Here is a 14,081-nt window from a genome sequence, read left to right on the forward strand (position 1 = left end):
TCACGATTGTTGGTATGCTTGAGTCCATTGTATAGTGCCATCTTCCAGCACTATCATGGACAATATTCTGTTGTGATCCATAGGGTTTTCATTGGTTAATTTTCCAAAAGTAACTCACCAGGCCTTTCTTCCTCCTCTGTGTTAGTCTGGAAACTCTGCTGAAGCCTTTCCACCATGGGTGACGCTGCTGGTATATGAAATACTGGTACCATAGTGTCCAACATAACAGCAACACACAAGCCACCACAGAATGACAAACTTACGAATGGGTGAGGGACCTCATCATAGGGTTGTGAAAATTAAAAGTGATAAGAGTCAGACAAGCATCCAGCACTACACCTGGCATAAGGCACCATGCATAAGGTACTGAGTATTAGGGTTTCCTATCCAGTGACCCTGGCAATGTCCTGGTGGTGCTTATGTTGGTGGACACTCAACTCCTATAGGATCAGGCCAAGGCAGCCTGTTATAAGACCTCTGAGTTGAATCAGAATGCCTCTCTCCTCCAGAAACCTTCCTAGATCACTTGTGATTCACAGGTCCCTACCTCCTCAGAACTTAGAACAGTTGCTGCCATTTCCATGCATTTGATCAAAGGTCCTGCACCACCTCATAACAGCTCTCTTCATCAGCCTCTCTTTTCTGTTGTTGGCCTAGGAGGCAAGGAAGTAGGGACTATGTCTAGAGCCAGGTGAGTCATGGACACACCTGAGTACTCTGTAGACCTCCTGTGCTCAACAGCAGGTGATCAATTCTAACATTTCATTGAGATTGAGGCCCAAGACTGGGTTTACAGTAAGGAGAGAATTGGTACCCAGGCACCATCCTTCTTTCTATGTGGAGATGGATAGAGCACACTAAACCAAAAACCAAACCCACTGCCGTTGAGCTGATTCCCACTCATAGCGACCCTATAGGACAGAGTAGAACTGCCTAAGGATGAAAAAAAAAGTTTTACCTACAAGCACCTGCAGTGTTCTCAGTCCTTTCTCCAGTCTCTGAATGCCTTCACATTCAATACTTGTGTTTGTATCAGGAACAAAGCAGCTTCAATCAGACCTAACCCAAGTTTCAGCGCTGCCGTTTGTCAGTTTCCTTATCTGTTCAATCAGGATCCGATCATGACTAGTTAGCAGGGTGGCAGTGAAATTTAAGTGAGAACGTATTGAGACAGCACTTGGCACAGTTCTCCTCCCCTGCCCTGTTAGTGTCTCATGCAAGCGCAAAACCTTGCTTAAAAAAAGTGTGTCTTTGAGGAGACTTGGCATCCAGGACACGCCCTGTGAGGAATTTGTTTTTGTTTTAATGCTGAGGACTTTTGCATGAAAACAGGATCTTCGTTGCTTAGGAATTGATCAACTCCTGCTGGTGCTTTTCTCCCGCTCAAGTGCCAGTCCCGTATTTGTCACAGACAAAGGAGTAATGGCAGAGATGACAGGGACCTCCACAGATACAGAATCGTGGCCGCTCAGGAAGGGCCACAAAGGTCGAATCAGTCTCCGGTCAAAGGGAGCTCACAGGTGGACATTGAATGAGCACAGGGTGTGTTGAGTGAGGCTTTCCTATGGGTCTAGTTTTGTTTTAGGTGCTTGGGGGAGAAGAGAAGGAAGACGCAAGACGTCTAAGAGGTGACCTCCACCTGCAGGGAACTTACAGGCTATCTGGTCAGACCCAGCACCAGCATAAGAGAGAGTACAATGACCAGATAAAAAGTAACAGAAAAGACCCCAGACAGATAGGAACAGGCCCCTCTGGCAGAAGAGTCTGGAATGAGGAGTTATTGGGACTTGGGGTCTGCTACTTACCAGCTGGATAACCTTGGGCACGTAACTTAACGTCTCTGTACCTCAGTTTCATCACCTGCAAAATAACACCCATTTCACAGGGTTGCTATGAGGATTAAATGAGATGCTGTGTGTTAAATGGTTAGCACAGATGGAAAAAAAAAAAAAACCCTTTGCCATCAAGATGATTCTGACTCATGGCAGCCCCATGTGTTTCAGAGTAGAACGGCACTCCATTGGGTTTTCAGAGGCTATATATTTTTTTTTTTTTTAATAGTCTTAACTAAGGAGATCACCAGGCCTTTCCTCCTCAGCACTACTGGGTGGGTTTGAATCACAAACTGCCAACCTTTCAGTTAGTAGGTGAGCACAAACTCTTTGCACCATCCAGGGACCTTGGCATAGAGTGAGCACTCAATAAATCCAAATGGTTATTATTAATCATAATTCTTAATAGTATTATATGCTCTCTATCCTAAGGAAGAGATATCCGGATGACCCCAAGCTTCTTTTTTGGTGAAGGACGGGCTTAGACTTGACTTGAAAAGTAGTAAGAAAGAGACCTGTTACAGAGAGTGTTAGTGTGCCAGCTTCCAGACCCCAACACGCCTGTCTCCAGTGCAGACGATTCTGAAGGGGTCTTTTAAGACATCATTGAAGAAAGGGAAGGATGAAATCCCACCTTTCTGTGGCCCCGGCCTGGCCCTAGGGAAGTACAGAGATGAGAAGGACCTAGAGTGGGGACTCCACAGTAGGCCCTTTCTCTCACCTCCAGGCATGGTTTTCAGAGAGCAGTGGGGTGGTTACATCCCCACAAAAGGCCCAGACAACTTTCTCTGTCCATGTCCTTAATATATGCTAATCAAAGCTGAGAGCCGGCAGGATGTATCTGCTGGCAAAAGCCTGGTTCCCAGCCTTGGCTTGCCCACCAGCCCCAGCTTCTCCTTCCATCTGCCAGTCGGAGGGCAGCCATAAATCCAGCTTTCAGAGCCCTTGGGGACTGGCGAGGCAGCCATGGACCTCAGGCACATGACAATGGAAACAATTGAAAACCACTTGGCAAAAAGAAGGGTGATCTAATGTTTTATAGCAAGAATGCATTTTTCCTCGCCATTTTTATTCAAATCCTGGGGAGCAAGCCGGCTGTTCTGGAGCTCTGTCAGGCCAGTACCCCGGCTCCTTCTTGCTCTTTCTCCCGCAGGCTCAGAGCCCCCCGAGGGAGCCGAGGCTGTGGAGCTGGCTCTGGCCTCCTCGAGGCCCTGCAGGAGCAGATTGGGCCTTAACTTCCCGATCTGCCAGGCTTCCTGGGGCCCCTCGGAGGCCTGCGAGGACGTGGCCACGCGGCCCTGTGGAGAGGCCCATATTTAGCGCCTGGGGAATGTGGGCCTCTGGCAGGCGGCCTGGAAAAAATGGCCGTGTGCTGAGGGCCAACGCCGCCGACATATAAATAGCACCCCCTCCCTCCCCTCCCGACTTGCTGTGTCTGTCACTGGAGGGTTGGCAGTTTAGATTCAAGAGGACTGAACAGGACGTAGCAGGGAGGGGGTGTGGGGATTGTGCAGTGGGTTCAGCTGCTGTCTCAGGATTAATGAGAATTGTCACCAGACGATAGGGCTGAGAGCGGGACGCGTTTGGGAGAGCAGAATTACTACTGATTGAAGGCATTTTAATAAGCCGAATAATCATTGATGGAAAACTAAAGGAAGCTCTAACTCCACGACGTGGTTTTAAAGGAGCTGTAGAGCCTTGGGGAAAAGAAAAATCACCTCCGTTATTCATTATAAAAGGCTTTCTCTCTGCTCTCAGAGGCTCCAGCTTCCAAATCAGAACTTGCGGCCAGGTGCCCACAGGACCATGGCTAGAACTCCTTCCCAGAGGGTTTCTCGGTGCGGTTTTGTGTCTCCTTGATGCGGATGAAGCAGAGATGTGCTCTCCTCTGCAAACCACTGTGCCTTCTGCTCGCCACATGGAGAGTGAAGGATTTAGAGGGCATTAGAAATTAAAGGAATGTGAAGCTCTGCTTGTAGAAAGCCACCCAGCCATCCACACCTGGGTAACAGTAATGGCTGGGAAATGTTCCAGTGAATTCTGAAGTCTGGAAGAGGGGCTGGCTGGTTCTTCAGGACCAGAAGCCCTTGCTTGTATCCTCAGCTCTGCTGGGCGCTCCTGGGTAGCAGTGCCAGGGCTCCTGATTTGCTGCCCAACCTTCCATGTGAAGGAAGTGGAGGAACTCTGCCTGGCACTGAGGTAGACAGGGGTGCCCGGGAGCGTGTGGAGGCCTGGGACACCGTCCATGGGCGTCTGTGCGTCCTCTGTGAGCAGGCAGAGTTGGTGGTGGCTGCGTTTGTCCTTTGTTGGGGCAACTGTGGCTTTTGCTTCCACGGCAGTGACTTAGAAATAGGTTAATTTATTGGCTTCTCCTCTCCCACCTTTATAATTCCCATTTCTTATTTTCCTTTGGAGCAACACTGAAATCAAGCCTGTTAAAAAAAATTAAGGGGGAGCAGACAAACATTTGTGTCTTTTGGACACTCTTCAAAAGATCTCAAGACCCCACAGAATGCAGGCAAGGGATAGAGGTGAGGTGTGAGTGGGTAGACGTTGGAACTTGACTCAGAGTGCCCAATTTCAAATGGCCATCTAAGGGAGTGGTTTTAAAAACTGTTTCCAGGAACCCTATTGTGGGAGGGGTGTGCTGAGCACATGTCTCATTGGTGCCCCTGAGACCAGAACAGACAGGGACCTGTCAGACCCTCACCCCTATTGCAAACAAGGCAGCTCTTCTCTTACCTGTATCAGGTATTAGATAGTATTTCTTAACAAATAGATTTCGTGCCTTTAAGAAGTATAGAAGCCAGCATGGTAGCCAGCCCAGTTATTTTAAAAACCAGTTGCCGTTGAGTAGATTCTGACTCATGACAACCCCATGTGTGTCAGAGTAGAGCTGTGCTCCATAAGGTTTTCAATGGCTGATTTTTCAGAAGCAGATCACCAGGCCTTTCTTCCAAGGCACCTCTGGGTGGACTTGAACCACCACCCTTGTAGTTAGCAGCTAAGTGCATTAAACATTTGCACCCCCAGGCATTCATCAGTTATTTTAAGGGTAAGTAATGTAAAAGGGAGGTGATTTTCCCCAGGCCATGCCCCAAACTTGGGACCTCTGTGTTGCTGCTGTGATCGCGGCTCTTGTTTTGGGAAGGGAAATTTCATAGTGTTAGAACTGAGAGGGACCTTAGAGAACATCTTATCAGCCCTCTTCCTTCAGTAACTGAGGCCCAGGGAGGTGATGAGATTTGCTCAAGGGCCAGTCAGTGCTCATAAAAAGAGGCACAGTGTACCCTAAGAAATGGCAGGATTTGACTCGATCGAGAGAGCTTCCCAGAGGAAGTGACACCGAGCTGAGATAGATGACTGATGACAGCAAAGTGACAAGGGGCAGGGAGAGCATTCCCAGTGGAGGACCCTGCATCTCCGTCCAGTGCTCATGGCATGCACCCAGGAAGCAGCAGCTAGGACAGACGACAGCTCTGGTGGGTAGACGGTTCTGGATCTGCACTGACTTCTGACCAGGGGCAAGTGTGTGACGATGTTCCCACCTGTCAGGGGAAGGTCCCACTCCACAGGCTCAGAGAAGCCCCGGGCAGACGTGAAACCCTGATTGTCACGTGCAGAGCTGCTCCCGAGAGAGACCTCGGTGCTGGAGCCTGGGCAGCAGCGGCCCAGGCAGCAAACTGGAAAGTACGCAGCAGCAGGACCTGAATACATAATGTGCCTCAGCTGACGTGAGCCGGGAGAAAGTCCAGGCCGCCTCCTCTAGACAGAAAGGACATCTGCAGGGTGATGTGGTTCATTTTCTGTTAAGCTCCCTGTAGGCTTCTGGGGGCAAACATTAGCAACCCTCCCAGGGCATGTGCTTCCTGTGAATATTCTGGTTTGGCCCCAGGTCTTGTTTCTGGTCCTTGAATGTAGAGTTTATTCCTTATAGCGACTGAAGGAGGACTTAGGTGAAAATCTGTGGAAATGTGGACATGGATAATTGTCACTCGGATACACTTTAAAAAATTAAATAAATGCTCTTAACAACATAACAAGGAGCCCTAGTGGCACAATGGTTAAGGACTCGGCTACTAACTGAAAGGTCGGCAGTTCGAGCCCTCCAGCTGCTCTGCAGGAGAAAAGACCTGGCAACCTGCTCCCTAAAGATTACAGGCTAGGAAACCCCATCGGGCAGTTCTGCTTGTCATATAGGGTCACTATGAGTCGGAATCAACTCAACGATACCCAACAACGGTATGACATCCTAGGAGGATTCCTGTTCTTACACTCAGTTTTCTTGAACAAGTGAAACACTAGCGTCTGCTCACGCCTGCAGATGCCATCTCATCTTATCATGGGCGACACAAGTTCCCCAGCTTCATTCATGAGGCCAGCAGGGTTGAGGGTGGGCCCAGGGCAGTGGAGGAGAGCGTGCAGTCTACATCAGACCTGAAGCGGGCCAGTGAAAGATGGACTTTGGGTGGACTCAAACTTCCAACATTTCGGTCATCTCCCTTTCCCGATAGTCTGTCTTGGTCTCCTAGGACTGCCATAACAAAATGCCACAAAGCAAGTGGCTTTAAAGAACAGCAATTTCTTGTCTCGCAGTTCTGGAGGCCAAAAGTCCAAACTCAGTGCCTCAGCAGGGCCGTATTCTCTCCCTCCGCTCCAGGGGAAGGTCCTTCCTTGTCTCTTCCGGCCTCTGGTAGCTCCCGGCGTCTCCTGTGTTGCTTGGCTTTTACCCAGCTGCGGTGCAGTCAGCTGCGATTCACGGCGACCCCGTGTGTGTCAGAGGAGAACTGTGCTCCATAGGGTTTTCAGTGGCTGATCTTTTGGAAGTAGATCCCCCGGCCTTTCTGCTGAGGCACCTCTGGGTGGACTCAAGCTTCCAACATTTCAGTCAGCAGCCGAGCACGTTAACCATCTGTACCACCCAGGGACTCTTTGGCTGATATATCTTCACATGGCGTCTGTCTTCCACTTGTGTGACTCTGTCTTCATGTCTGCTCTCTGTTTTATGAGATACCACTCAGAAGGGGCCAGAATCCACCCTACTCTGATATGACCTTGTTGACTGATAACATCTTCAAAGAAAGAACCTATTCTGGGGTCTTAAAAGTTTGTGAGCGGCCATCTAAGATTCTATACTGGTCCCACCCCATCTGGAGCAGGGGAAAATGAAGAAAACCGAAGACACAAGGGAAAGATTAGTCCAAAGGACTAATGGGTCACAACTACCACAGCCTGCCCTAGACTGAGTCCAACACAACTAGATGGCGCCTGGCTACCATCTCCAACTGCTCCAGCGAGAATCACAGTAGAGGGTCCTGGCAGAGCTGGAGAAAAATGTAGAACAAAATCCAAACTCACAAAAAAAGACCAGACTTACTGGTCTGACAGAGACTGGAGAAACCCCGAGAGTATGACCCCTGGACACCCTTTTAATTCAGTACTGAAGTCACTCCTAAGGTTCACCCTTCAGCCACAGATTAGACAGGCCCATAAAACAAACAATGATACAACCATGTATATGAGACTGAATGGGTACACCAGCCCAGGGGCAAGGACGAGAAGGCAGGAGGGGACAGAAAAGCTGGATGAATGGAAACGGGGAACCCAGGGTGGAGAAGGGGAGAGTGTTGACAGGCCATGGGGTTGGCAACCAGTGCCACAAAACAATATGTGTATTAATTTTTTAATGAGAAATTACTTTGCTCTGTAAACCTTCATCTAAAGCACAGTAAAAATAAATAATAAAATGAAAAAAAACAAAGAACCTGTTTTCAAATAAGGACACAATTCACAGGTAGAAGAGTTAGGACATCCCTGTATCTTTTGGGGAGACACAGTTCAACTCAAAACATATGCTTCTGTGGGGAAGAGATGGTCCTACATGAAATGTCTTCTCTGCATTCATGAGATTCCATAGCTTCATCCTGTTAGAAATGTGGAGATGTCATTTTCACGCTTCAACCTTCTATATGTCAGCGTTTCTCAAAGTGTATTCGGAAGAACACAAGTCCTGTGAGATGCTCTGTGTCAAAGGGGTTCCATTGTCAGACCAGTTTGAGAAATGCTGCGCACAGGTTCATCCTGCCTGTTAGGTTTCTGGTCAGGTATCAACAATTCCCAGACCACTCTGTCTAAAGCAGCCACCATAACTGCCACCATCGGCAGCTTCTATCCCTGCACTCTGCTCTGTTCTTCTTCAGAGTCCTGTCTCATCCTGATTTTATGTTTACCTGTTTATTTTTTGTATGGTGTGTCTCACCCACGATAGCAATGCTCCACACAGCAGGTCCTTTGTCTGTCTGTTCAGTACTGTATCCCTAGTGCCCACTAACCTGCCTGGTTCAATCAAATGCGTGTCAAGTGAACCAATGAGTATATTCAAAACCACAGGACTCCTCTGTAAATAACTCTGTTTAACGTTGTTTGGCTCAGTACTTTGTGAAAATTCTCTCTCCTTTACTATACATGTCTGGTTCATCTCATCACTCAGTCTCAGGTCAAATTTGACCCTGGAAGGTTGGCCCTGACCACCCTATGGAGTAGCCTGCTCCTTGCCTACCCTGTCCTCCTCTCGTTCATCACTGTGTTTCATTTCCTCCATAGCACTAATCACCAATGGAAATGAGCTCCTGTATTAGTTTACTTGTGTGTTGGCTCACTGCCCTGACCAGCGATCCGTGACGTGAAGGCAGGGACCTTGTCTGTCCCGTTCACCACTGACTTCCGGCGCCTGCAACAGTGCCTGGTTAGTGCTCATTAATTTGCTGAATGAATAACCGTCTTTTCTGGCTAACCCTCATTAATTGCCCATAGAGCTTAAATTCCACAGAACATGGTCTGGAAAAAGCTGGCTTCTGTCAAGCCTTGCAACAGGTTACTAGCAATTATAGCACAGTGGCTGCTTCCCCCTTCCGTAAAAACATACAGTGTCGGAGCTGGAAGGACATTAGAGACCATCTAGGCCAATGTCCTTGTTTTTTGGAGGAAGAAATAGAGGCTCAGAGTGAGCAGTTCATATCAGTTCAGTACCGGTCTCTCAGGTCTCCTGTCTGTTACTCTGGTTCTCTTCCTGTATTAGCTTCCTGTTGCTGCTGTAACAAGTTACTGCCAACTTGGCTTACAGCAACACAAATTTATCATCTCACAGTTCTGAACAACAGAAGTCTGAAATGGATCTCACTGGGCTTAAATTAAGGTTTTGGTAGGTGTTATGAATTGAATTGTATCCCCCAAAAATGTGTGTCAACTTGGCTAGGCTGTGAGTCCCAGTGTTATGTGGTTGTTCTCCATTTTGTGATCTGATGTAATTTTCCTATGTGTTGTAAATCCTAACCTTTATGATGTTAACGAGGCAGAATTAGAGCCAGTTTTGTTAATGAGGCAGGACACAATCTACAGGATTAGGCTGTATCATGTGTTAGTCTCTTATGAGGTATAGAAGAGAGAATCAAGCACAGAGGAGAGGGCCCTCCTACCACCGAGATAGAAGAGCTGGAAGCAGAGCGTATCTTTTGAACCTGGGGTCCCTGCGCTGAGAACCTCATAGACCCGGGGGAAAATTGATGACAAGGACCTTCCCCCCGGGCTGACAAAGAGAAAAAGCCTTCCCCTGGAGCTGACACCCTGAATTCAGACTTCTAGCCTTCTAGACAGTGAGCGAATAAATTTCTGTTTGTTAAAGCCGTCCACTTGGGGTATTTTTGTTATAGTGGCACTAGATAACAAAGGCAGCAAGGCTGTTCTTTCTGGAGGCTTTAGGAAACAATCCGTTTTCTTGTGTTTTCCAGCTTCTAGAGCTGCCTGTATTCCTGGCTTTATAACTCCTTTCCATCTTAAAAGCCAGCAGTGGCCGATTGAGCCGTTCTCATATAGCTTCACTCTGATACTGATTCTTCTACTGCCTTCTTTCACTTATAAAGTCCCTGGTGATTACACTGGGCCCATCAGATAATCCAGGATAATCTCCCCATCACAAGATCCTTAACTTCATGACATTTGCAAAGTCCCTTTTGCCATGTAAAATAACATATCTACAGGTTCCAGGGATTAGGGCATAGGCATTTTGGTGCAGGGGCCCGGGGGACCATATTATTCTGCTGACCACACCTCCCATCACACCATCTGCCCCTTGGTACATCCTGAGGCAAAGGCACATTCTATGCTCCATGTCCCCCAGCACTTTCTGCCCCGACTCTGTCACAGTACTTGTCACATTGCTGTATAGCTCCTTCAGTGGTTGGCTGCCTGGCGAGGCTGTGACATCCTCATGGCAGGGGCGGTCATCTTGGTGCCCAGCCCCGTTAGGACACCCCGGCTCTTAGGAAGAACACAGCAAATGGGGGTGGGCTTGGCTGAGATTCCAATGCTCTATCTTCATTTTACTGTACCCCACCCCGTTCAGTGACCTGAAGGGGTCCTCCCACCAAGTCATGGTGCTCGAGCTATGCTGTGGCATCAGCCCTCCAGAGGTCAGGAGGGGCCCCAGCCACTTCCATACTTTTAGTCTACTGACGTATTAAAATATGAAAAACATTAAATACGCAAATGTGAAAATAACAAAACTGGATTACAAAAATGGTAGATTTAGAAAATTATTAAATCAACAAGTTAACTCTTTTGACACCCAAAATACTAGACAGTCGAAGCATGCTTGCACTAGTTTATTATATGATTTTCATTTAAAATATGTTATAAGGTGTTATTGCTCCAAACTCGGGACTGCCACCAACAGTTGTGTTTTGCACAGATGATATCACAAGTTTAAATTTAATGCCCTTTCATGACTGAGAGGCCTGGTCTAAGAAGCCTTCCTGTATACACCCCCCACACCTCCAGCCCCTGTGAGATGCCTTGGTGGGAATAAAGGCTGCAGGAGAAGCTTCTAGGATGTGGTTTAACACTCTAGACCATGGGCAAGTCACCTCCCTTATCCAAACGCCCACGTACTCACCTGTCACCGAGGGGCTCAGAGTATGTAACCTCTGAGTTCCCTTTTCACAAACATTCTGTTACCTGGAGGGGTCTGTGGTAGATTCTACCACCGGGTTCCTGGCAGATTAACCCTAACATAGCCTCGACGGCGGTTTTGCTTCTGGCCTGAGCTAGTAAGTGATTGCATCACAGACCTTCCTTTCATGGATGTCCTAACAGATCTCCTTTGCTCTCCTTATATTCTTAGCCTTATATTCCTATATAAGGAGCCCTGGTAGTACAATGGTTAAGCGCTCAGCTGCTAACCGAAAGGTTGGCGGTTGGTTCAAACCCAGCCAGCAGCTCTGGAGGAGAAAGACCTGATGATCTGCTCCCATAAAGATTATAGCCAAGAAAACCCTATGGGACAGTTGTACTTTGTCAAATGGGGTTGCTATGAGTTGGAATCAACTTGCCCACCACACCTCTTCTGCATCCTGAACTGGTCCATCCATTCATACATGCACTCCTGTGTTCAGCAGGTAGTCATGACACCCCTCCGGTATTCATGCACTGTGTACTCCCAGGTTGCCCTTGGTGACATGCACTGTAACACAGTAAAAAGGGCACAGACTCAGGTGTACAGCAGAGACCTGGGTTCAAGTCTGTACTTGGTCACTCTCTGTCTTCTCTGGGTCTCAGATTCCTCATTTGTGAAGTGAAAGGCCTGTCCTAGGCCAGGCTGGCAAACTCAGATGACTACAGGGGCCAGTCAGATAACAGGAATGAGGGAGGCCGGCTAGAGCTGAATAATAGGAAGTGGTGGTGAGTGTGGCAAATTAGAGTCTATGGCCATTCTAAAAGGGACAACTGCCACTCAGCTCCAACTGAGGGCATGTGGACTGAGTGTTGCCAGATAGCCCTCTTTTTTATTGTTGTTCAAGAAAAGTTGGAAATCTTGATTTTTATGAGAAGTTTCTCAAATGTTTAAAAACATTGTATAAGTCAAAGAAAATAAGTCCTCAGGCCAAATCCAGCCCCCAGCCGCCAGGTTGCAAACCCTGGGCCAGAGACTGTGAGATTGCATCCCAGCTTTCTACTCTGCCAGTTGAGTGTGCCTGCACGTGTCTCACTTTGTGCATGGGCGTTGAGTCTTTATCACTGAAGTCAAGGCGTGTATTTATATTAAGCATTTAGTTGTCCCTGGAAGATAGTATCAAAAAACAACAACAACTCATTGCCATCGAGTTGATTCCAACTCATAGCAACCCTGCAGGACAGAGTAGAACTGCCCCTTAGGGTTTCCAAGGCTGCAGTTTTTATGGAAGCCAACTGCCACATCTTTCTCCAGCGGAGCAGCTGGTGGGTTAGATCCACCGACCTTCAGGTTAGCAGCCAAGTTCTTAACCACTGCAGATAGTAGGTGCTCAATAAATGGTAGCTACTTTTTTTTTTTTTTCCCCAAGGGCTAGGTCCACGTCTTATACTCCTGTGCATACCCCCAGGACTCGCACAGTGCTGGGTATACAAAGTAAGAGGCAATAGCGCGTGCTTGTTAAGTCAATGGGAACGGCAAATTTTAATGATATGATGAAATGAGGTATGAAGTGGGTACAAGGAGCCCATGGTTTTTGGCAAAATGGGTGTAATATTTGGTAAAGAGGCTGAGTCACCTAAACAGCTTAGAGAAACTCCTGGCCCATAATTTATCCTCCCAAGAGAAGTGGAGTCCTGCAAAGAACAAGACTGTGCCCTTTGTTAAGGCCAAGCTGCACCAGCCCCCTTGAGCTTTAATTCATTTAGTCCTTCCAGCTACAAATTTCTCCCCCGTCCTTACATTCCCTCCTTGCTCGTCCCCTAATGGAGGAGTTAACAGACAACTCAAGGACACATCTTGCGTACCAGGGGCAGGACTTGGGCTCTGGGCAAAAAAGAAGGCCGTTATTCCCCAAATCTGTGACTGTAAGGGCGATCGCACCTTCTACAGCTGAAGGCAGTACAAAGAGACACTTGAGCCCAGTGGCATGGTCCCGTTTTCTTCACTGGAGGGAAAATGGGCCATTATTCTTGCCAGGCCAGATTCCCACCAGCCCTTGGTTTAACCTCCAACCGAGAGAGGCCCCAGTTTTTAGCAGGTTTCTCTGCTTGACCCTCCAACAACATATTAGCATATTTTGCATTAAAAAAGGGCTTGGAAAATGAATTAAATGATTGGCAGGGTGTTTCAAAAGGTTTTTTCCAAACTGCTGGTAATTATGTGGCTTTAAATGCACCCTTATTGCCTGTGGTGCCTGCGTCCTGGCAGCCTGCTTAATCAGGAGACTTTGTACCAGGCGGGGGCATATTTTAAGGCTCATGATACCCAGTGATTGCCTGAGCGGTACCTGGAGACTTGCTAAGAGAACCTTGTCCTAGTTTTTCAGCAGAGCTTGCAGTTCATTTTCTTTCCTGGCGGAGCTGAGATTTACACCAATTCAAACCTCTTTTTATGAGAGGGCCTGGGTCAGCCCTCAAACAGTTGGTGGAGGCACCAGGCAGTCCAGGCAGGATCTGGATCCTGACTGGACACAGCTAACAGAGGTGAAACTTGAGGACGGTGCCAGGTTTGTCACTTGTCCACAGCACATGGCACTGCTCTGCCAAAAGGCCTGTGCTAGGGGAAAGGTAGAATCTCGCAAAACGTGATTTAGGAAATGCCTATCTGGTCCAACCTCTTCATTTCACAGGCAAGTAAGATGGAGCCCAGAAAGAGTTTTACCCAGGGTTACAAACCATTTTAACTTTTCCGTTGAGTAGAAGTCAAATCACCTAACTCTTAATCCATATTGGTTATTTTTACAAGTCTACAGAAAACAAGGCATCCCTAGGTGGTGCAAATGGTTAACATGATTAGCTGCTAACCAAAAGGTTGGAGGTTCAAGTCCACCCAGAGGCACCTCGGAAGAAAGGTCTGGCAATCTACTTCCAGAAAATCAACCACTGAAAATCTTATGGAGCACAGTTCTACTCTGAAACACCTGGGATCAGAGTCAACTTGACAGCAACTGGTCATGAAAAACAAAAATCGATCAGGAGCTAAGGGTTTGGGGCTAGACAGGGTTCCTAACGGGAGATTAGGAAGTCTGAGATCTAGTAGCTTAGAAAATGCAAAGCTGTGAGAAAATCTAAGATTTTTTAGAATAGCAGAAGGTCATTAACGTTATTGATAATAAAAATAATGGTAATAATTACTAACACTTGCGGGCTTTCTCAGAGCAAGTGATGTACATGAATTACCTCATTTAATCCTCACAACAACTCTGTGAAGCAAGTTAACACTGATATATCCCTGTTTTACAG

The 14,081-nt window shown here is 47.5% G+C and overlaps 1 protein-coding gene across 10 annotated transcripts in view; it reads left to right on the forward strand.

Annotated features, from left to right (window-relative positions):
- ZHX2 (zinc fingers and homeoboxes 2) overlaps window positions 1-14,081 on the forward strand; it is a 196,388-nt gene that overhangs the window by 42,218 nt on the left and 140,089 nt on the right. The gene's annotated exons all lie outside the window — the stretch shown is intronic.

The sequence above is a fragment of the Loxodonta africana genome, chromosome 14 (genome assembly GCF_030014295.1).
Source record: "Loxodonta africana isolate mLoxAfr1 chromosome 14, mLoxAfr1.hap2, whole genome shotgun sequence".
In the NCBI taxonomy this organism is placed as follows: Eukaryota; Metazoa; Chordata; class Mammalia; order Proboscidea; family Elephantidae; genus Loxodonta; species Loxodonta africana.